The sequence below is a fragment of the Rhipicephalus microplus genome, chromosome 5 (genome assembly GCF_043290135.1).
Source record: "Rhipicephalus microplus isolate Deutch F79 chromosome 5, USDA_Rmic, whole genome shotgun sequence".
Taxonomy (NCBI): domain Eukaryota; kingdom Metazoa; phylum Arthropoda; class Arachnida; order Ixodida; family Ixodidae; genus Rhipicephalus; species Rhipicephalus microplus.
In genome coordinates this window covers 180,926,470-180,949,333 of record NC_134704.1, presented here as the reverse complement: position 1 = coordinate 180,949,333, position 22,864 = coordinate 180,926,470, and the positions used below count along the sequence as shown (strand labels likewise).

The 22,864-nt window shown below is 43.2% G+C and overlaps 1 long non-coding RNA gene across 1 annotated transcript in view; it reads right to left on the bottom strand.

Moving 5' to 3' along the window:
- The window catches only part of LOC142818050 (uncharacterized), a 93,312-nt gene that overhangs the window by 34,641 nt on the left and 35,807 nt on the right, over window positions 1–22,864 (bottom strand). The window contains exon 2 of the long non-coding RNA XR_012895501.1: window positions 1,553–1,637. This is a non-coding gene — a long non-coding RNA (uncharacterized LOC142818050). The remainder of the gene's footprint in view (window positions 1–1,552; window positions 1,638–22,864) is intronic.

Here is a 22,864-nt window from a genome sequence, read left to right as displayed (position 1 = left end):
GGCTTCAACTACCCCCCGAAAGCACATTACTTGCCAAGGCTGAATCTTGTTGAAGAACGGCTATATAGCCGTTCACGCCCAATCTCTTTTTCATGTAACATTGCCGTCTGACCAAGCTAGGAGGACAATGCGGTGTTAAAGCACCGAGCATCAACGCGCCGATTGATGTTGAAATGTTGTGTGGTGACTTGTCGCGTAACCTGTCCAACGACGTGTATGTGCGCGTCGTCATCAAATAGTTTCACGCCTCTATTGAGTTTTCGTGGCAGGACACTCTCAAATCAAGCCCCTCAAGATACCCCTGCACAAGCACAAGGCAGTCTTCAAGAACAAGCGAAAGCCATAAATCTTCGATCAAAATGCCTTAATAAAAAAGTTTCAAAAAGTACATAGTCATTTTCATCCCGTTTCTGAGGAGCCTCCCCCATCGGTGGTATTCGTACGCGGAATAACTGCTATTTTTGTAACTGAAGATAGTCTGGTAACGTTTAGCATTACGTCTTGCTTGGGCATATGCGTGCAGGTTGAACATGCCGTCTTCATTGCCATTTTGTGTAAGTGGACATATTGCCTCTGTTGGACATTACGCCTCGGCCAGAGATCCCGGGTTTTCTCATTCACTTTCGGTTGCTGATGCTATCCCGTTGGACACTCAGTCACAGTAAGACGCGAATAGGCGTTCCGTCTCGTTTGATATTCCGTCTGGCTTTGACACACTATCCCCTTTGAAGGTGCCGTCTCAGTTGGGTATTGATACTCGTTGGGCATTCCCCTTCATAGGACATTGGGCTTTGCAATCCACGTGCGGATCCTTTTATGACCTACTTTGTTTCGTCTTGGGAAAAGTTATAGCGGGTAAACCCGTGCACAAAACAACCGAACAGCTCAGAAGAGCCAACTATATCAATTGGAAGGCAGCACTTTGGCTACAAAAAGTGCACACAAAACGTATACCAGCGCATTCGCAGAAATGGCATCAATCATGACACTAGACACAAGAAATCACCGTTTTATCACTTCACTTCTCGGTTATATTTGCACAAAATCTGGCTCACGCATAGCATTATTATATTTCTGCGCACAAGGTATGCCAAATGTCAACGAAGAAGCACGTTTCTTTCGTTATAGTACATTCATAAGATTACGCCTTAACCCTATGTCAATCCGAATTCAATATCTAAATAGAGCAACCTAAGTTCGAACGGCGATCCACCATTCAGCGCCTCATGCGCTCACCTACTTTTTCATCATAAAACTTCCTTACCTGCCGTCTTTAGTGAGATTAATTTTCCAATTACTAAGTACTCACACGTAATCACTAGGATAAGCTGTCCCGTGTTTCCGAAATAGCAGTAATATATAACGAAAGTTGTGCGCTGTTGAATAAAAAATTATCAATGCTACACAATGCTTGCAACACAATGATATTTCAACGAAACACGAAGAAAAATAACCCTTTTTGGCTACTGCATGCAAACAAAAACGATATGTTTGTTCTTCAGTGTGTAGAAAAAACATAAATAAATAAATACTAGAGAGCGAAGGTTCTTACCACAAATATGGATGACAATCTGCTGTAGCTGGTTTCCTTGCCCGCTGACACCGACCACCACAGAGAGTATCGCCGCAGCAAGTAGCTTTCCAGCGGGAACAGGAGTGACACATGCGCACAAAGAAACATGAATATGTTACTGTCAGTATAAATGCCTGCTTCAGTACCGAATTTCTTGGTTGACGTGATTTCGAGTGAATGCTGAAATTTAGTTAGGCATAATGCAAACTTCGACGTAAGTAGACACGACACAAATGCAGAAAGGTTGCTGCTAATAGAAATTTTTTTCACAAATGTATATATTGTCTTCTGCATTGCATACCACCAGTCTATAGGTAGAGAAATCCCGGCATATCACCGAAGTCAGTCATGTTGAGTTGGCGAAGCAGTCGGATCATTCGGTATTACCGCAAATCACATCCCATTACATCACCTTTTTCATTAAACACCCCTCAAGAGGGTAATAATTAAGGGTTGGGCGTACAGTACAGCCAGGTGAAGTCACCGTGTAAGAAAGTTGGTTACATTTGGTTACATTGTCCAACAACTTTGATGGATTAGTAATTGCTAGAATGGTGTGAGAATAGCCATTATATTCTGTTGCTACTCGTGGAAGAAATGAATAGGAAAATGTGATGGTGCGAGCGCGTGGGCGTGGCACTTGCAGCTCATGCTCGCGGCCACGATGAGGTATGCGCATAAGGTGAACGATGTAAGGATGACCGAGATCACTGTAAAAAGAATTCGTGAACAATAGCGTGCCAAGGCAATGAATAGGACAAGGATTAGATAAACTGGATTCCGCTTTCAATTATTATGCGCTAGCTCGGTCTTTATAGGAGGAATGGATCAATAGCAGTACGGCTTCGGACTGTCCCTAAGGCAGAGGCGAGTTGGAACTGGTGTGGGCTCCAGATAGTGGATGTGAAGTCTAGCGTCGGTGTCACTAGTTATTTCTAGGCTAGTAGTCTTACGTTCGTGGCGGCATGATGAAGATTAAATTTCAAGAATTTTAGTGTTTTATCTTGGTGGAAGATGCTACGATATTAGCAATATGAGGGCGCCATGACAGATCATTGCATAAGGTCACCCCCGAATATTTGAACGAGTTAATACAGAAAGAGAAGGTTACAGATTTACATTTGCTAGGATTTGGAGTCATTAGCCATTGGTGGCACCAGTCTATTGCGTGGTTAAGATCAGTCTGTAAAGCTTCTTGGTTGAAAGGGTTACTTTTAGTTGAATAGATGACGCAGTCATCCACAAACATTCTGATGTTAGCTGATACTGTTAAAGGCAAATAATTATTACAAATTAGGAACAACAGTAGTCTAAGGGCAGATGCTTGTGGCACGCCTGAGGTTACTATGAGCGGGCTAACCCTTCAACTGGCAAGATAAGAAATAACAGTGGAAACAATTTTTGATGATTTATTTCTTCTTTAGAACCACCGCAGAACCACCCAATCAAGTTTTATGACGTTTAGTCAAAAACTAAAAAAAAAAACTTGAAGAGGTTAACAATTTTGTTTATCTGCCAGTGAACGGTGAATAGACGGGGCTCGAACAAAATAACAGCATATCCACGGAATGAATGAACCTGCGTCCATCCATGCTTGCACCTGTCCATGCTTCCGTCTGTCCGTGCTTCCCTCTGTGCGTGCGTCCGTCTGTCCATGCATCCATGCTTCCGTGATTCCGTATTTCCGGCTTCCGTTCGTCCGTCTGTCTGTGCTTCTGTTCTTCCATTCTTCTGTTCGTCCAATCGTTCTTGCTTCCGTCCGTCCGGCCATCTGTCCGTCCGTGCTTCCGTGCATCCGCTCGTTCTCACTTCCATCCGTCCGTCTGTGTGTGTGTGTGTCTGTCTGTCTGTCTGTCTGTCTGTCTGTCTGTCTGTCTGTCTGTCTGTCTGTCTGTCTGTCTGTCTGTCTGTCTGTCTGTCTGTCTGTAAGCCTAACCGTCCGTCCATCACTCACTCTAGCACATTGTTCATGACCCACTTTCCATAGAAGATGTCTTTATTCAATCCTGTAAAGAATCAGAACAGTGAGTTCTACGAAAATACACTCGCGTTGTTCCACTTTAAAACATACCATACTCCTGCACAAAGCTTTCATGGGGAAAACTACTCGGTATTCATGGCTCCGAATGTACACGCAAAAGCTTCTCTGGTTTTATTTGCGATGAAAATGGTACAGCATCTACCAATTACAACGCTAAAAGTGCGCGACCCGAAGCGTGCAGAAGCCATGCTATTCTACAACGCGCGTGTTCCGAAACCTTTGCCTGGCAGTTCAACAATATTGTGGACAGCGGTAACGGGTACCTTCCACAGCGTCTCAACTAAATAACGCCATGACGCCCAATGATAAGCATTTGGGACTATTAGTGTAAAATCTAAATTGTGTGCTGGATCCTGTGTGATGCGTGTTGGTTCGGAGACCAATTGCGCAAAGCTGAAATCGAGGCAAACGCCAATAGGTTCCTCATACCTCCTTCTACGTATTTAAGAAATCTCGATGCTTTTACTTTGTTGGAATTCTTCGAACGTGAGGCAGAAATCTGTCGTCGCGGAGAACGTGAGCGAACCGCACGTGCAACATTCTTGTCAACAAAGCATCAACTGGCGCTCTCTGTTGTCTTGTTTAGAAACTAGAATTAAGCGCACATGTACTTCTGCTGCTAAATTTAGCAAAACAAGCTCACGTTATGAATATATTTTGAACATGAGTGGTTTTTTCTTGGGTCTACAATATTATTGATCAGCGGATTAAAGGGTTGAGAGCGGTTTGAGAGCAGTTTGTTAGGAATGTCTTAGTCCACTCGAGAATAAGGGCATCTATATTTAAATTTGACGTAAGCATGTGGGAGAATACCAATCAAGAAGGGTGTAAGGCAGGGGGACACAATTTCCCCAATGCTGTTTACCGCGTGCTTACAGGAGGTTTTCAGAAGCCTAGAATGGGAACAGTTAGGGATAAGAGTCAATGGAGAATACCTTAGTAACCTGCGCTTCGCCGATGACATTGCATTGCTGAGTAACTCGGGGGACGAATTGCAACTCATGATTACGGAGTTAGACAAGGAGAGCAGAAAAGTGGGTCTTAAAATTATTCTGCAGAAAACGAAAGTAATGTAAAACAACCTCGGCAAAGAGCAGCGCTTCGAGATAGGTAATAGTGCATTTGAAGTTGTAAAAGACTATGTCTACTTAGGGCAGGTAATAACCGCAGAACCGAACCACGAGATTGAAGTAACTAGAAAAATAAGAATGGGGTGGAGCACATTTGGCAAGCACTCTCAAATTATGACAGGTAGATTGCCACTATCCCTCAAGAAGAAGGTATATAACAGCTGTATCTTGCCGGTACTTAGCTACGGAGCAGAAACCTGGAGACTTACAAAGAGGGTTCAGCTTAAATTGACGACGCAGCGAGCAATGAAAAGAAAAATGGTAGGTGTAACCTTAAGAGACAAGAAGAGAGCAGAGTGGATTAGGGAACAAACGGGGGTTAAGGATATCATAGCTGAAATCAAAAAGAAGAAATGGACATGGGCAGGGCATGTAGCGCGTAGACAGGATAACCGCTGGTCATTAAGGGTAACTGACTGGATTCCCAGAGAAGGGAAGCGGGTTAGGGGGAGACAGAAGGTTAGGTGGGCAGATGAGATTAAGAAGTTTGCGGGTATAAATTGGAAGCAGCAAGCACAGGACCAGGTTAACTGGCGGAACATGGGAGAGGCCTTTGTCCTGCAGTGGACGTAGTCAGGCTGATGATGATGATGATGATGATGATGATGATGATGATGATGATGATGATGATGATGATATTTAAATGACTACGTTTTAGCGTTAGTCTTTCATGAGCTCTTTTATCAAATGCCTTGGCATAATCCAAAACGATAGCGTTGGTCCGTATTTTGAAGTGAAGGTTAGCGTGTAAATCGTGAAGGAAGGTGGCTAGTTGTGTTTCGTGTGATAGACCTCTACGAAAATCATGCTGTGAGGTGCTAAAAAACTAAGCTGAGTCAAAATTATTCATGATGTGAGGGTAGATGACTTCCTTCATGACCTACATGGTACACTGGTGAATGAAATGGGTTGGTGTAGTTCACCAGAGAGCTTTTGTTACCTGCTTTGTAGTTTGCATGGACATTTCCCACTTTCCAGTTCTAGATAAGGTGGCAGTGGCAAGAGACTGTGAATATAACAAACACAGTTAGACAGCAGAAATGCATTCAGTGTTTTTAGGGAACCTGGACGTGACATTATCAACGCTTGATGATGAGGAAAGTTTGATGTTTTCAATCCGAGGAGCTTCTCCACATGCAGAGGAAACAATAGGTGATATTTTTTACTCAATAAAACAGGAGGGAACTAAATAGGAAAAACGCGCATCACTTTATACGGTATAAGCAGGCTAAAAGCTACGAATAAATAGATGAGAACATTCGACACCAGAGAAACTTTATCGAGCTCGTTTGTAAGGCTCACTTACTGTAAGAGCATTGGGAGGTTTAATTAGTTCTCAAAACTTCTCAGGATTATTTTATAATAGTTTATGGTGTTTAACAAAAAATATATACTTATCAATTCCAACTTTTTTCAAATAGCCATTTTCAGTGACAGTATTTTCCCGGCGCTTTCATATTTATTTATTTATTTCGACATACTGCCAATCCCATCAGGGATTTTAGCAGGAAGGGCGTGAACATAAAAATTCGAATAGGTACACAATAAAGACATACATCGCGATAAAGTACAGAATGAAACTAACAGAATCGGATCATTTAACAATTTCAGATCAAAGAAGGCATAAAACATTAGTGTAAAGAGAAGTTGTCAGAAGAAAATAAATGCAGCGACTTGGTTGACACATTGGTTGACATATTGGCATATGCATCAAGAAACACAACAAGAAATCACAGCAATAAGAAACTACCCTACAATATGGCAAAGTATTTCAAGGAAGGGCAAATTTATACACACTGAAAAACAGAAACATGTTCAAGAATCAACAGGGCGATTTCTCTTCACCTGGATTCAGTACTAAAAATTGCTTAAAGAAAAAAATGATGACATGATACTTCGCTCGTACATTGTTCACACGAACACCCATATTAAAATCAACCAGGTGATTCCGTTTGCATAATACAAAGTTCATTTTCGACAAGGGTTAGAAATTTTGCTAATTCGGTAGTGCTGGAGATACTCGGATCCAGTTTATTCCATTCATTAGTGGCTAACGGAAAGAATGAGTACCTAAAGCAGTTTGTGTTGAAGGAGTATTCGTTAAGTCTCATTGGGTGTTTCTGGCGTGTTTTTCTAGTTTGATCCAACGTAAGATAGGCGGATACTTCAATGTTTAAATGACCATGTATTAATTCATGTATGAATTTTGCACGTGCTAACCTTGTTCTATTCATTAGAGTAAGTAATCCAGCTTTTTTCATTAGTTCAGTCGGAGAATCTGTATGTCTGTACTTGTTGTAGATGAACCTCAAAGCTTTCCTTTGTATTCCTTCCAGTTTCGTGATTTGCTGTTTTGTGAATGGTGACCAAATAATATTACCGTATTCCAGTAATGATCGCACAAGGGAAGTGTATGCAAGCAGTTTTAGAGAAGGCGGGGCCTGGCGAAGCCGGTATCTGAGTGTAAACAAACGGCGTAGTGCAGCTGAAGTAACGTAACTTATGTGTGCATCCCATCTTAGATCTTCAGTTATAATAATTCTAAGATATTTATGCTGACTTACTCTAGTTATGGGAATGTCATTAATGGTGTAAAGAAAATTTGACCTAGTTTTTTTTCGACTTACTGATAAAATTGTACACTTGTTTGCATTAAGTGACATCTGCCATTTACGGCACCAGCAGGAAACATCTTGTAAAGCACTATTTAAAGCTACATGGTCCTCCGTGGAGTTTATTTCTCGATATAGCACGCAGTCATCCGCGAATAATTTGATTTTTTCCTTAATATTTGTAGGCAAATCATTAATAAAGAGAAGAAACAAAATTGGCGCCAGCACACAGCCCTGCGGAACTCCAGATGTGACGGAGGTGGTAGCAGAGGTTTCATCGTTAAATTCCACATACTGTGTACGATCAGTAAGATAATTTTTGATCCAGTTAAGAACAGTAGAATTTCCTAAGGTGGCCTCAAGTTTTTGAAGTAGTTTCTTGTGCGATACCTTGTCGAATGCTTTGGCAAAATCGAGGAAGATTAGATCAGTTTGTTTTTGGTTGTCAATACTCTGGGATACCTCATGTGTTAATTCCACTAATTGAGTTATGGTTGAAAGACCTCGGCGGAAGCCATGCTGATAGGGAGATAATATACGTTTTTCTTCTAGGAAAACAGTTATTTGTTTAAGAATTATGTGCTCCAAGATTTTACAGATTGTACATGTCAGGGATATAGGTCTAAAGTTAGATATATCATTTCCGCATCCTCCTTTATGCACAGGAACAACTTTGGCCTTTTTCCACTCCACAGGTAAAGAGCACGTTGATAGTGATTTGTTAAACATGACGCACAGATATTTAGCTAGCACCTCTGCATATCTTACAAGAAAGATGTTAGGAATGTTGTCAGGCCCTGCTCCTTTTTTTGTGTCCAAGTTTAACAAGAGATTTATGACACCGGCCTCATTGACAATGATCGGTTCCAGGGTACCTTCCGCACTAGTGTCGATGTCTGGAATGTTTCCGTCATCGACAGTGAATACAGACTTGAAATAGTTGTTCATTTTGTCTGCAGTGATCGGGTTATCTTTTTCCGGGGGTGTGTTGCTTTTGTTGTTTTTTGCAGGCTTTAGGTAGCTCCAAAACTTGCTGGGTGAATTTTTTAGAAAGTTTGGCAATGTTTTAGTGAAATAGTTGCTCTTCGCTGTTTTGATTTTTGTTTTTAAGTCACTCACAGCAGCAGTCAAATTATCTACTGTTACTGCTCCGGGTTTTCGTTTCATTCTCTTTCGTATTCGCTTTACTTTGCGTTTCGCATGTATTACCTCACGTGTTATCCACGGGTTGTGTTTCTTAATTTTTTTCACTCTAAGAGGTACAAAGGTATTAATACAGTGGTGCATAATTTCTTTTAACTGAGACCATAATATTTCAATGGTCGTGGAACTATCATTCGACAATTCTTCGAAGGACGGAAACTTTATAATTAGATAATTTAGTATGCTGGTGTCGTCGGCATATTTAAAATCCGGGTAAGTAATTTTTATGTTCGTTGGTTCTATTTTATCACGAAAAGGGATAAAAAGGGATATTGTTTATGAATTTAGCTGCTCAATGAAGACTCTTCTTTTTGTTCTCTAATTTTTTGAGCTATCTTGTGAATCATGTTTTTTGAGAGTCAGGACGGAAATAGGCTGCAGGTTTGTAGTTATTTACAAGTTAATTTATGTTACTTCTCTAGAGGGTCCAGTTGTCCTCAATAACACGTCGGCTTTAGAAGTCCGCTTGATAGGGAGGAAAAAAGTCGATTGGAACGTCAATGATTGCTTTATAGTTAGCTTTATTATAAAGGCGACTGGTCTAGATAGATGTGTGCCGTGAGACTGGTGTGAACTGAATTGTGGTTTAAATAACCTTATTGTCGCTATTTGTTTTACTTAAGTTATGGGTGATAAGCATTTGGGACTATTAGTGTAAAATCTAAATTGTGTGCTGGATCCTGTGTGATGCGTGGTGGTTCGGAGACCAATTGCGCAAAGCTGAAATCGAGGCAAACGCCAATAAAGTTGCTTGCTTTGGAGTTACTAACTGGGGAAACTTAGTTACACCAGTCAGTGCTTGGGCAGGTAATGTCCCCGAGAAGAACAACACTGGGATTGCTGTGTGCAGTAAGAATCTGGGCTAGTATATAATAGGTTTCTCTGAAAAGTGTAGGCTGCTTCGTGGTGTTCTGTAACATACATCAAGCAAGACTTTTTTGGTCTAGCGCGACCTAAAAGTCATGATATATCTAGGTCAGTCACGATATTACTAACAACAACTGAGCACAACAACTGACTAGCAACAATGAGAACTCCTTCTCGAAAGCCCTCGGTGTCTTTCCGGAAAATTTTTTTAACAATTGGCAAGTCAGCAATAATTTCGAAGTCGTTGACATCATTAGACAGCCATGTCTCTGTGGGTTCCAGCAGGTTACTAGCGGAAGACGATAAAATATTTCATGTGGCCTCACGTATCTGCAAAAAGCTACGATTGTTTGTTAAAATAAAAGAAATGGTCAGATTATATGAAGAGGTGGTTTTTGTACGACAGAGTGTTTCATTTCTACGATGTGATTGCTACATAATGGATTCCTTCGCCACATGAGAAGATGAGTCAAAAATGCAAAAGTGTGGCCTCATGTATACACGATTTTTCGCACATAGCTTTTCTAAACAAAACTAGATGGCGCCACCCCACCGAAGCTCCACGGCTTTCTCCTTGGCGGTGCGGCATGGAATATATATAGGCATATATAAAATTGAGTATATAAAAACAGCGATGACAGAAAAATGTAAACACCAAGAAAGCGCTGCATGCACAGTATCAGATGAGAATGGATACATAAGCTCCATGCCTCCACTGTGACAACGAGAGTGAGAAAGGGCAGAGAAAAGAGTTCCTAATAGCACATCAACAAGACCTCACGGCATCCCAATCATGCTAACCAAGAAACTAGGGCCAAACTCTAAACAAACATCAAGAGAAGCAGCTAGCAAAAGAATAATGAATGGTGAAGTTCCCGATGGGTGGAAACTAAGCAGGATGAGCATGATCTATAAAGGAAAGGGGGACAAAACCGGTATAAACAATTGCCCTCCTATAACAGCGACGTCTGTGGTTTACAGGTTGGTGATGCAGATAGTAAAGGAAAGACTACAGACATGGGTGGAAAATGAGGAGGTGCTGGGAGAACTACAAAATCGGTTCCGTAAACGAAGGACGTAGGAGGACAATCTGTTTTTATTGATGCCGTGTATTGAAATAGCGGGAAAAGGACACAGGCTCTGTGGCTGGCACTTCTAGATATCAAGGGAGCTAAGTGTAATTCAAGAAGACTCTTGGGGAGTACTGGACACAATAGATGTCGAAAATAGAATAAATATTCTTCTTAAGGATATCTCTAAAGGTAACAAGGAGTTTATAAAATGGGAAGAACAGGTATCTGAACCTATAGAGATACAACGCAGTCTTCAACGAGGATGTTCTTTGTCATTTTTGTTAGTTATGTTGTATCTCCAAGGGCTAGAAGCCAAATTAGAAGGGAGTCGCCTAGGATTCAGCCTATCTTTTGCCAAGCAAGGAAAACACGTTGAACAGTCATTACCAGCATTCATGTATGCAGTTGATATAGTATTATTAGCCGACAACAAGGAACATCTGCAGGGATTGATAGACATCTATGGTAATGAGGGAGATAGGTTAAATTTGAAGTTCAGCAGGGAAAAAAGGCAATCATGATATTTAGTGATAACAAAGGCAGTGAGCATAAATTACAGGAAGTCATGCAAGAAATAGTGGATAAATAGCAGTTTTTCAAGCCCGGTGCGCTGCCGGGCGACGATGTGAGAGTATGTGAAACACCAGCGCTCACCGCACTGTCTGCACGCACCTATAGCCCTATCTGCTGCGCCCGTTTTCCTGGCCTTCAGACTTGCTCGCTGGATTTCGTGCCGACCGGTTGTGCTCCCGCGATCTTCGACGACAGCGCAGCTCTGGCCGACTGGGATCGCCGTACGCCATCTTTTGACGCCGAAAAGAGCTCTCGCCTAGTGGTGCCCCGTCCTCGGACTCCTGCGACCGTGCCCATCTTTCCTATCTTTTACTTACTTCCGTCGTTCACTGTACCAGCACCTCGCTCTTTCCTTCCTCTCTCTATCTCTTTACCTTTATTCCTATCCTTTTAATCCCTCCTTTACCCTCACCCCCTCGTGAGCTACTGTTGAGGTGTCCTCCGCCTGAGAGACAATTACAAGGCGCACTTTTCTCTTCTTTTCACTTAAAAGCACTTCTCCCCTGGCCTTCAGCCCGGTAGCGGCGGCGGAGAATCAGCCGACCGTCGCCGATGGTGAAGAGGAAGTGGAAAGGAGAACGCCACTATATCCCACGTTCAAATTTGAAAGCGCCCATTCGCCACTGTGAAAAATCGTCTGTAGTCTTTAGTACCGGAGAGGAAAGGGAACTGCTTTAGATTTAGTAAACGCAAGACGGTGTTTTAGTGCAATACGGACCGCAGTAGAAAAAATTTTCTCCCACACTGTATTCTGTGCCCTTGAATTTACGGCTGCAAGAAAGGAGTGCATATTTATTTTTGTGAAAGGCAAACTTAGCTATTATAGGACGGGGGCTGGGCGCGTTCGTTCTGGCTAAGTTCACCTAGATGGTGTGCACGATCAATTTCCTTATGATCTACATTAGCGGCCGAGTAGTTGCGCTGATGTCAAAATTAATTGCTCCAACGAGGTGAAGCTTTCTTTAGTGTTTGTTTCAGAAACACAGTAAAAAATTAGGTTGTTTCGGCGCAAGGGATTTTCCGCTTCATCCAGGCGGGCTTCAATGTTGCCAACTGAGTCGGCTGTTTGCGTACAGTCAGCCCCAAAGCTATCATTGCCGCTCCTGATTGATAGAAGGTTGTCGTAAGCACGGTCGTTATAACGGGCGTTCTTTTTGTATAGCGCACTGTCTCGCAGGCAAAATGACGTCAAAGAGTGGGAGAGATGACGTGATATGATTGTGTCGTGGCCCATTAAGTGATCAATTATTATTCGAATTTATTCGTCCTCGCGCTGTCGTCTGCTCAGGTCCGACGAGCTTATGGCTCCAAGAAAGTCTTCGTTAGTGTCTCAACCATAGGTATCGCAAAGCAAAGGCTTAAGCAGATTTTTTTTCGAGAAGGGGGGGGGGGTCACCTTTTTGAGCTGAAGTGGGGGCCGGGTGGACAAACAGTCATTTGGCGCCATGTAACAAATTCAGAGAAGGGGCGGGGGAGTCATGGGCCCGATGTGCCTCTGTCGCAAATGGGTAATTCCACAAAAGATCAACACAAATCAGAAAAATTCTGTGCGATCGAGTATTTCGTATTTTATGCATATAGCTCCCAGTAGCTGGAAAAATAACTAAGTTTTTTTATTCAGCTGATTAATTTACGAAGCAAAAAATGTGGTACATATTCAACCCGGAGGGACTTATTTCATCCCAGGTCATTTTCGAAAGTTCATTACGATGTAACACACAAGTATTACCCTTACAAAGAAGACATCTTGTGAACGACATACGTGCACAACAAAGAGTGAGGAAACATTTTTCGACTATTGTAGAGCGAAAAAAGCGATTTTTAAAAAGTCTTAATATGGGTAATCTTCTTGTACTTGCTATGAAATAGTTCCTACAAAGTTGATAAGGCTTGTCAATTTTGTTTCTTTCCGCAACGGCAACTAGGTTTCGGCTTATCGCTGTTCTTGAACATGCTCACATAAACGCTCGCCAAGTTTGCGGTGATGTTACAGCCTAAAGTGAACGAGAATTGTTTACACAAAATATTATTTTCCATGAGTAAGCCATAGAGCTTTGACTCAGCGCGTCATTAGAATAGGCCTTTTCTGTGTACGTCGTCAACGCATGCGTGCTGGCGTCGATGGCCTGATCTAGACGACCAAATTTACGACAGAAGTGAACCAAGCGACATTTAGTGTTACGAACGTGCAAATCTGCTCCCACCCCCCTACAGAAATCACGAATGCAGGCCTCCGCAATTGCCTACAGCCACGCAGTGGGCAATATAAGAGGCCAAGGACCCCCAGTTTCAATTTCGACGCGAAAAAAGAAAAGACTACTGCAAATTTTTGAGAGATCAGTCATTATTTTATTGAGGCTAGCGTGAACGATTGAATATGATATTGCACATAATGTCACACCGAGAAAACTGGCTTCCTTACCGCAGAGTCACAAGCCTTCACAAGTAACATGAACTTTAAGCCACTATAACATTGCTAAGGTCCGGTAGACTTGTAAAAATAATACTTCTTAAATGAGCATACTAGATAGAATACTTTTGTGGGTTAAAAGTTTTATGTGATGCATAAATTTGAGATATAAAAAAACTCTTGCTCTCAGTTCCTGTAACAAAGACGTATTGATTAAAGTATAAGATTGTGTGGTAATGACAAAGGCAACCTCCATTACTGTTTTCGGTGAGGGTAATGGTAACGCTTTACCTTATTTTGTGGGTAACATCAGGCGTTAACGTGTTCTCTTTTTTTTGTTTGAGTAGCGAATAACGTATTTAGTTTTTTTTTTTTTGTTCACGCATGCAGCAGTGAGCGAGGGACATGCCAGGGCGAGAGAGAGGCCCTCACGCATTCCCGGCACAAGCTGTGTCTCAGGTATATGTGAAGTTCAGTGCATTTCCACCCTGCTGACTGTCATACAGGCACCTATGCAAAGGTACTTTGAGCGTTTCTATCTACATACCTGGTCAACTACGGCTTGATTCTCTTATATTGCTTCATTGATAGATTGATATGTGGGGTTTAACGTCCCAAAACCACTATATGATTATGAGAGACGCCGTAGTGGAGGGCTCCAGAAATTTAGACCACCTGGGGTTCTTTAACGTGCACCCAAGTCTGAGCACACGGGCCTACAGCATTTCCGCCTCCATCTGAAATGCAGCTGCCGCAGCCGGGATTCGAACCCGCGCCCTGCGGGTCAGCAGCCGAGTACCTTAGCCACTAGACCACCGCGGCGGGGCTTATATTGCTTCATGACTTTCTTATAGGACAAAATTGGCATGGGGGGATAAAGCGTATCTAAATATGTGTATCCATGGTTTTGACATAAACAACGTGAAAATCATGTTGTGTATGTCATGAAACTCTTTTTTTTTAGTCAAGTGTGTCACATATCTATATACTACGGGTTGCGGTATGCGGATATTCGCCTCAAAGATTGTATCTACCTAGCAGCAGCGACAACACACGTTCGTAATTTGAAGAGCATCGGTAGCTTTGGCCAGCAGACTGCAAAAAATAACAATAAAAATCCTACCAAAAATCGAATCCAAGAATTTTGTGTGGCAGTCAGGTATTCTACCACGAAACCCCGCAAGGTCATGAATCTTCTGGGGAAAAAAAGTACTATGCAGACATCAAGTCGGTGCAATAGATTTATGGTTACAGTGCAAGCTATATAAATTTATAACAAGGAGATAAACATTGCATAAGTACTCCTACTATACAGACGCACGTCATGTAGGGTTAACACGAATTGTGGCTTTAGTGTCAACTCCACTCTTATACCCGTCTCATGCACATTATATGCGCACTCATATGACTTGGCAAGCTACAATAAAGCGTTGTTGGACAACGACGGTATGCGCTAACGAATGATGTTTATATCACCACACCATAGCGCGCTCTTCGTTTCCACATTATTTACGTCCATGGCATAACATGAATGCCAAGGTTACGTCAAGTAATAATATTCCCTTCGAGCGCCAAGTGTAGTCAACCACTACAACGCGATTTACAAGAACACGTACCCCGTAAAGTCTGTGCTAAAGAACATAAGAATTGTGGCATAGACACAATTCTTATGTACTCGCTGACAGCTTCGCATGAAATTGATTCCCACAGTTCATAGAATTTTAACTCGAAACAGTTATATGTCTCGCGGTTCGCTAAGACTTCAGTGATGTATTTTCGTATTGAAAACGCATGAAAAAACAGGTCAAAGAAAAAAGTTCTGTCAATGGCCATCGAAATAATGACCTTTAAATCCGCCGCCACAAGTGCTAAGCAGGTTATCCACGGAATAACGGCCACAGACTCTAACTGCTGCACAAACGCACCCTATATATCTCTTTACACAAGAGGGCGACAGTGGAGTAGTGTCGTCCTCTTACAGTAATAAAGTAATTCATAATTACTGTAGCCTCAGCGACCAGCACCTGCAAAGGGTATACTGCCACGCGTCTGTCTTACTCGGCGCGTTTTCAATACAAGTGCGGTTACACTCATATGGACTTTCTCGGCTGGAATTCACCGCCGATGTCGGTGTCATTCACCGTATATGTACATGTATCTATATATATGAAAGCACAAGAAAAAAAATCAATAAAATCACTGTGGCGCGCGGAATCGAACGCGGAAGCTCCGCGCCGTGAACACGAGGCGTTCACCACTGAGCCACCAAGGGATATCTCCTTAAACGTTCAAACGGCATGATATTTATATCTACCACTCACCGTTGTTGGCGGGCATCTCGTAGGGGAACTATCGTGTTTTCAGCATTATCAGCGAGATGGCGCAATGAGCGCGTGGTGGCTCTCATCTCTCACGCGTACATTGTCCCGCGGAAAGGAGGGGAGTGAACGATCTCTCGCGGGCCCTTATCCCCTGGTGGAGAGTATCATACGTCTTGGCTGGCGTTGGGCTTGCACTGGAACAATTCAGTTGTAGTTACTAGGCGCACAAAAGTCACTGCAATCGTTGCACAGCCTCCGTTTGCGAAAAGGGCGCGCTTTTCGGACAGCGAAGTAACGACTGAGCCGCCTATTTGCGTACATCTCTGTACCTGTGAGTACGTTTCGTGTGTCATTTGTGCGTGAGAAATGCGGAGCACGTTTCCATCTGCTTGCCCTTCTTCACGTGACCTTCCAATTTCTTCATATCACGTTCATTGCTTTACCTTTGCGGCAAAGCTGTGACTTTTTTCAACGCATTGCCGCACCGCGAGGAGGTGGTCTTACCCCAAGCGTCTGTTTCGCTCATTGTTTACATCGAAACCGAAAATAGCCCAGTGACACGCACATGCCTCACGGGGCGAAGCACATTGTTTACACTCATCGTATTTTACTCGACGACAACTTCTCTTATCACTGAAGGGAAAGCTATGGAGCCAAATCACGTGCATCCTACCGCCAGTGATTGTATATAGTTTCAAAGGAGTGCCCGTATTTTCAACGTGGGACTTGCTCCCTGGATTTTGTGCCAACCGGTTGCGCCCTCGTGATCTCCGACGACAGTGCAGCTCTGACCGACTCGGCTGGTTCTACGCCATCTCCTGACGCTGATCCCCGATGACAACAACAGCGTAGCTCTGGCCGATTGGATTGGTTCTTAGCTGTATATGAATGTTCAAAACATTCCAGGTCTTGCACACAGCACAAGATTGTTACGCGAGACAACAAATATTGTGAAAATGACCCATAGAGTAGTGACCACTTACAGGCGACCACGTCAAAAACAATAAAATGAACTTTTTTCAATGCGGCATATTGTTTGCCATCAATTCTTCGGCATTTACAATTTTCTGTGTGCCATAAAATTGCTAACTTGTTACATGACACCATGGATCTGTGAAATGTCGTGGTGTTTGTTGCAGTCCATGCCGAATTAACAGTAAATTCACGTGCTGAACAATACCTACCACTATTTAGAATAGCCGGAGGAGATCTCCATCTATATGCAATTCGAGTAGGCCAGCCGCCAGTCACAAAGCAGCGGCTATAACTACAGCCGGATTCCCAGATAAGATTCCCTGGATTCCCATAGAACGCAAGTAGGTTTTGATTGATATGTGGGGTTTAACGTCCCAAAACCACCATATGATTATGAGAGACGCCGTAGTGGAGGGCTCCAGAGATACCACCTGGGGTTCTTTAACGTGCGCCCAAATCTGAGCACACGGGAATGCAAGTAGGTTTTAGGGAGATAGAAAGTTAGGTGGACAAGTTTGTGGGTATGAAGTGAAGTTTGGCGGGTATAAAGTGGCAGCCTCAAGCATACCGAGTTGACTGGTGAAACATGGGTGAGGGATTTGTCCTGCAGTAGACGTAGTCAGGCAAATGATGATGATGATGATGACGGTGATGATGATAATATTACTAATTATAGCAGCTGGCGAGATGGATTGATATGGGTATAATAAAAAACGCCAGGCCTGCGTGCAACGCGCAGCACACTCACAGCTAAAGCTCGAACAGCGGCCTTTCAAAGCCTCTCTTTGGGTAACTGCTACAAGCATACTTGCTGAATACCCATCACTCCATAAATAATCCTAACTTTGGTTGGGCAGGTAAGCATTTCAACAGAATTGAAAGTTGGGCTAGTTACTAGGTCTACCTGACAGTTATACCAGGCAAGCATTTACTATGCTATCCTTTGTAATTCTTTGGGGAAGCATGCTATCTGCTACACACTTGATAAAAATTTTGTCAATTTTTTATGCAATGGCTCATGACGATGAAGAATTGTGCCCGAAGTGAGTATGCGCAATAGTTATTAAGTCATCAAGAACAAGTTTTCTAATTATTAACAGTGTTACACAACTGCTAACAACGGCTAATATAAAACTTGTGTGGCTGTTTAACGAATGTGTGCGCATGAATTTTTACATATATTGAGCGCCAATTCATAACGTCTTACTGAACAAAACTCGAAATATATTCACCTTGTATCCGCATGCTTCGCATGACATCTGTTCCCGAAGTACGTGCGATCTGTGGATTTTTATTCATAGCAGTGTGCAATTAATGAAGTTTGCAGGAGACTTGCTACATTTACTCTACAGCCCTAGCTCGCGTAAAGTTTATGTAGTATCAAGCTATAAATGTCCGCAATTTTTTCCCGCTTTATGGAGGTAATATATTTTGTAGTCATTATTTAAAATGAAAGAAAATAGCATTGTGCGGTTAGCATTGCGTACCTGAGAGAGCCAACTATGACGCCAACAGTGTTTTATATTGCCTTAAAATTATTTCACCAAAGGGTTACGGGAAATCAACCAAACGTATACTCAGAACCAGTGAAAGTCATGACACTGAAAGAATTTCTGAAAATGTTCTCTAGAAAATATCCTGTGTGTGGCAGGCATTGGACAGTGCCTAGATTATGATCTTGGCATAACTAGCTGAAACGGCCCGAGCCGGGCCCACATCTTTCGGGCCCGGGCTGGGTATGGGCAATATTTAAAAACACTAGGCAAGGCTTGTGTAGGCCGGAGCATGGCGGTATCAGGCCGAGCCGGGCCCGGGCTGGTAACATCGGCCCGTGCAGTGCTTTATTTCCTAATCCTCTCGCATTCAGATTACCAAATTGAGTTCTCTTCGTTCCAGGGTAGTTAGACACTGTCAATCAACGGCTGTGCATACACGCACCGTGGCCCGCTATGTAGGAATATTTGCCACACGTGTATGAAAAAAAGGGAGCGGCGGCATACGCGACAGGAACTTTACGTTATTGATGTCATGACCACACTGTCATATTCATCCAATTCTCTTACCCTCCCATTCCAATTTTAGTGTACAACAAAGTAAGCAGGTGATCGAGGGATCACCCAAACATGTGGGCTATGTAGATAGATAGAAAGATACGTACATAGTAGTTATAAACTCTCAAGGTTCCTTTCGCTTGCTGAGAAGCGCTTAGAATTTATGAAACTTGCGCAAAATACGATTATCGAAAATAAAACTGAGGGTATCCTCTTTTCCGCTGACCAATAAATATATTTGTCAAACTTTAACACGACACTGTACTCTAACAAAATGGAGCGTTTACGCATCCGTTCAGGGTAATACATCTTCAAGACATTGCACTGGCTTTAATATCTTCCGTCTTGCTCACTTCAATATAGTGAATTATTACAATAACACTATACGTGTGGTCATGGGTGCTTTCAAGTACAACCTCATTTTAGTATGAAAGCTTAGTGCTCAATTTTTTGTGTACCTAATTTGTTTGTTCTGCCGTTCCTCACGCTCTACCTCACTTCAGAAAAATCAACCAACACGCCGGCTTCGGCAGCTTCATAAATGTATCGGTTGGCATGCCTGCCAAACATGCTCAAGAAGCATATCCAGCGAATGAACACTTCTACTGGAATGCTGCCTCGTGCAACAAAAAAAATAGATGTTGAGTTTTTTTATCGCACCACAATGTATACAATATTCAACCAAAATACGTGTGTATGGTATATTACAGCACAATAAAACGAAATTAAAGAAAATAACCTTCAGCTTTCAAGGGCAGAGACATCACCTTTCTTACTTCAAGCTGCTTCTGGTGGTGCGACAAAAAATATGCCGTGTTCTCCGGCGTTTCCACCAAGATCAGAGACAGCACCGCGCTCGAACCCCAAGCACGAAGGTCGTCCCGATTTTGTCGTAGGAGGTGTGAAACCGTGTTACATATCGCTTTTTGGAAACACTGGTGTGGTTTAGAGAGGAGCCGGGGAGGGCGAGAACCCATTTTTCACACACACATTTTCGACGCTCACGGACCGAAGGAGATGTCGCCCATAAATAGCTAGTTCATCACCACTGGGCATGGGAATGTTACACGCACGTGAACGGTAATGTGAACATTCCACAGACCAATACATTTGTGTGCATGCTTTCATCGCTATCACCACTGGTCGAGACCACGAAGGAGTTGCTACCTACCTTCAAAATGTCGTGTACCTTCTGTGTCGCATGCTAAGTAGCTTCGCTGGTCATCCACCTCTGTAGAATGGAATTGCTCTCAATTTTTACGCGGCCCCCACCCGTCGGGAATCTCCTTCGCTCACCTATGCACAAGGCGTCAAGCTCTCCACATGTGATGGTAATAATTATCCTTTCTTCTCTTCCCTTCCGTGGTCTGTCTTTCGGCCGGGCAGTGAAGTGGAGAGGTGGAGTTGACCATCTGGGCTACTCGAGTAGTTATCATGAGTTTGCTGGCTTACAACTGACCTCGGTGAGGCCAAGAAGCATGGGGAAGCGTATTCAGTGTTAAATATAGGGGCAGGTATACTCTACTACAGAGTGCTCTTTGAGGAGGGACAGTATGGTGAGAGGTTTCGAAACGACAAATTCATAACGGGTATAATGTTTACTTATATGGTATGAAAGAAGTTGGTAGCGAGTATCACAATAAGACTACTCAAGAAATATCAAGGTGGAGTACGAGGATATGCTACAACGTATCCTGTTACGACACTACACAGTAGAGCTATTCTATGATGATCTTCAAGCAGCAATGCAACGATTGCAGACGCAGTGAACAACAGATATTGAAAACTATGATGTGCTAGTAAAAAAACACAAACGAGGGCTACTATTAGTAACCATGCTATCGGTTTTACGAATAGCATACGAAAGATGTTTAATGGGCATTTCGTTTAATGGGTACCTCGTTTAATGGGTATTTTTTTCAAAAAGCGTAACAATATCAAGTGGACAGAAAAATCACAGCATATTCACGGAGTGAATGACTATAAGTGGGTTGAAGTGTCCGTCCATCCGTGCATGCGTCCTTGCGTCCGATCGCGTTCGAGCATGCAGACGACGCGGGGGTAACACCGACGAGACGCGAGCGTAGGAAGCTGAGAGCAAGCATCTTCAACGCAGCCGCCACTCTGCTTCGTCCATGCCCCACCAACGATCCGCCACGTACTGCGACGATCCAGAGACTGAAGGTCCGTTCAATTCCCCTGCACCGATTGGAAGCGGTTCAAGGCTGTGCACGCGAAGTTCAGAAATTGTGCAGCTTGAGTTCAGCAACGCAGGCCCAGCAAAATCCCCCAAACGAATGACGATGTGCCGACAAGGTGCAGGCCTTATTTCTGTTCACCTAATTCACACCGCGAACGTTGGCGAACCTCACATGTGGACAGTTTATGCGGCGCAAACATCTTGGCAAAACACCGCGTAAGTAGAGGCGGGTACGGCGCCTACGCATAAGTGCTGCGTCGTCTGCTCAGCTGCACGCGCAGCTGCACCAAGCCGGTGACGTCTGCGTAGGAGGTGCCAGAAAATTGTGAACCAGTGCTACACCTCTTCTGCACCTTTTGAAACGAATGGCGGGGTTCAGAGGTCGTCAATGCTGCACAGCTGAAACGAATGGCAAAGTGCAGCACCCCGTGAAATGGTTCACGTGGTGCAGGCGAATCGACGCACTTCAAGAGAGGCACTCGTCTTTCGTGCACTCGGGCAAACGCGTGCAGCAGCCAATCGGAGAGTAGCGGTACAGCGCCATCTAGAATATCTCCACTCAGCAGCAGTTTGTATGCACTTCTATGAGACAGCACCGTCTGTTATACTGTTCGAGAAATACTGCCTTATTTTCTTTCCCGTCTCTTCTCTCGGTTACGCGTGACGTGTGACAACGTTAGAGAAGGAGCATCGCCGCTAAAAAGTCTTAACGTAGAAGCAAAAAAAAAAAAGAAATTACACCATATCCACGGGGTTACTGATGATGAGTGGGGCGAAGCGTCCATCAGTCCATGCAACCGTCCGTGCTCACGTCCGTCTGTTCGTTCTTGCTTCCGTCCATCCGTGCGACCATCTGTGTGTCCGTCAGTCCATCTGACATTCCATCAAGTGACCAATCCAAGTACCGCCATCTTGCATCTTTTCACCATATATAAACCATATACAAGTACCGCCATTCAGTGGACATTCCAAGGACTAAACGAGAGGTGGCTACCTCCTCCTCCTCCTTCTCCTCCTCCTCCTCCTACTACTACTACTACTGCTACTACTATTACAACAACAACTACTACTACTACAACAACAACTACCACTACTACTACTGCTACTGCTACTACTACTACTACTACTACTACTACTACTACTACTACTACTACTGCTGCTGCTGCTACTACTACTACTACATACATCGGGGACGCACGACCCACGGATTATGGAGCTTCGCTCTTAAAAAACTACATATATTTCATTATGTGTGGTGACCAAAGAACGCACAGAAAACCAATGCAGAAGGAGTTAGCATGCAGCAATAACGGGTTAGTGATATCGAGTAACATCGTAATCTAGGCGGGAAGAGAAAAACTCATCATCTAAAAAAACGTTAATCTATATTTGGGCAGTGTGGAACAGGTTAATTCACGCTCGCCCTCGCGAACCACCACTGTGCTTCAGTGCATTAAAAGAAGCATGCAGATGACAACGACATAGAAAAAAATTGGCAGATCCATCGTACAGTGGCAATCGATGCCATGCGAAGCACGAATGAGAAAGGTTGATACTTCACTTTAAAAACAGCTCAACGTTACGAGGTGGAGGTAAATGATGCCGTACATGACTTCCGTGTAATGATTATCATGTTTGAATGTTTCGTTTACCTTCGTCATCTATTCACTTCACGTGATACCAAATATAGTATATGTGTAGCTAGCAAAACGACCGCGAGCATGCTATGAGCGTGGCATGTTATCACGTTGTTACATGACACGCGTGTCAAGATTATCATGATTGCACCAGTAACACCATTTCGTCATCCATTGACGTCAGGAAACATCAAATTT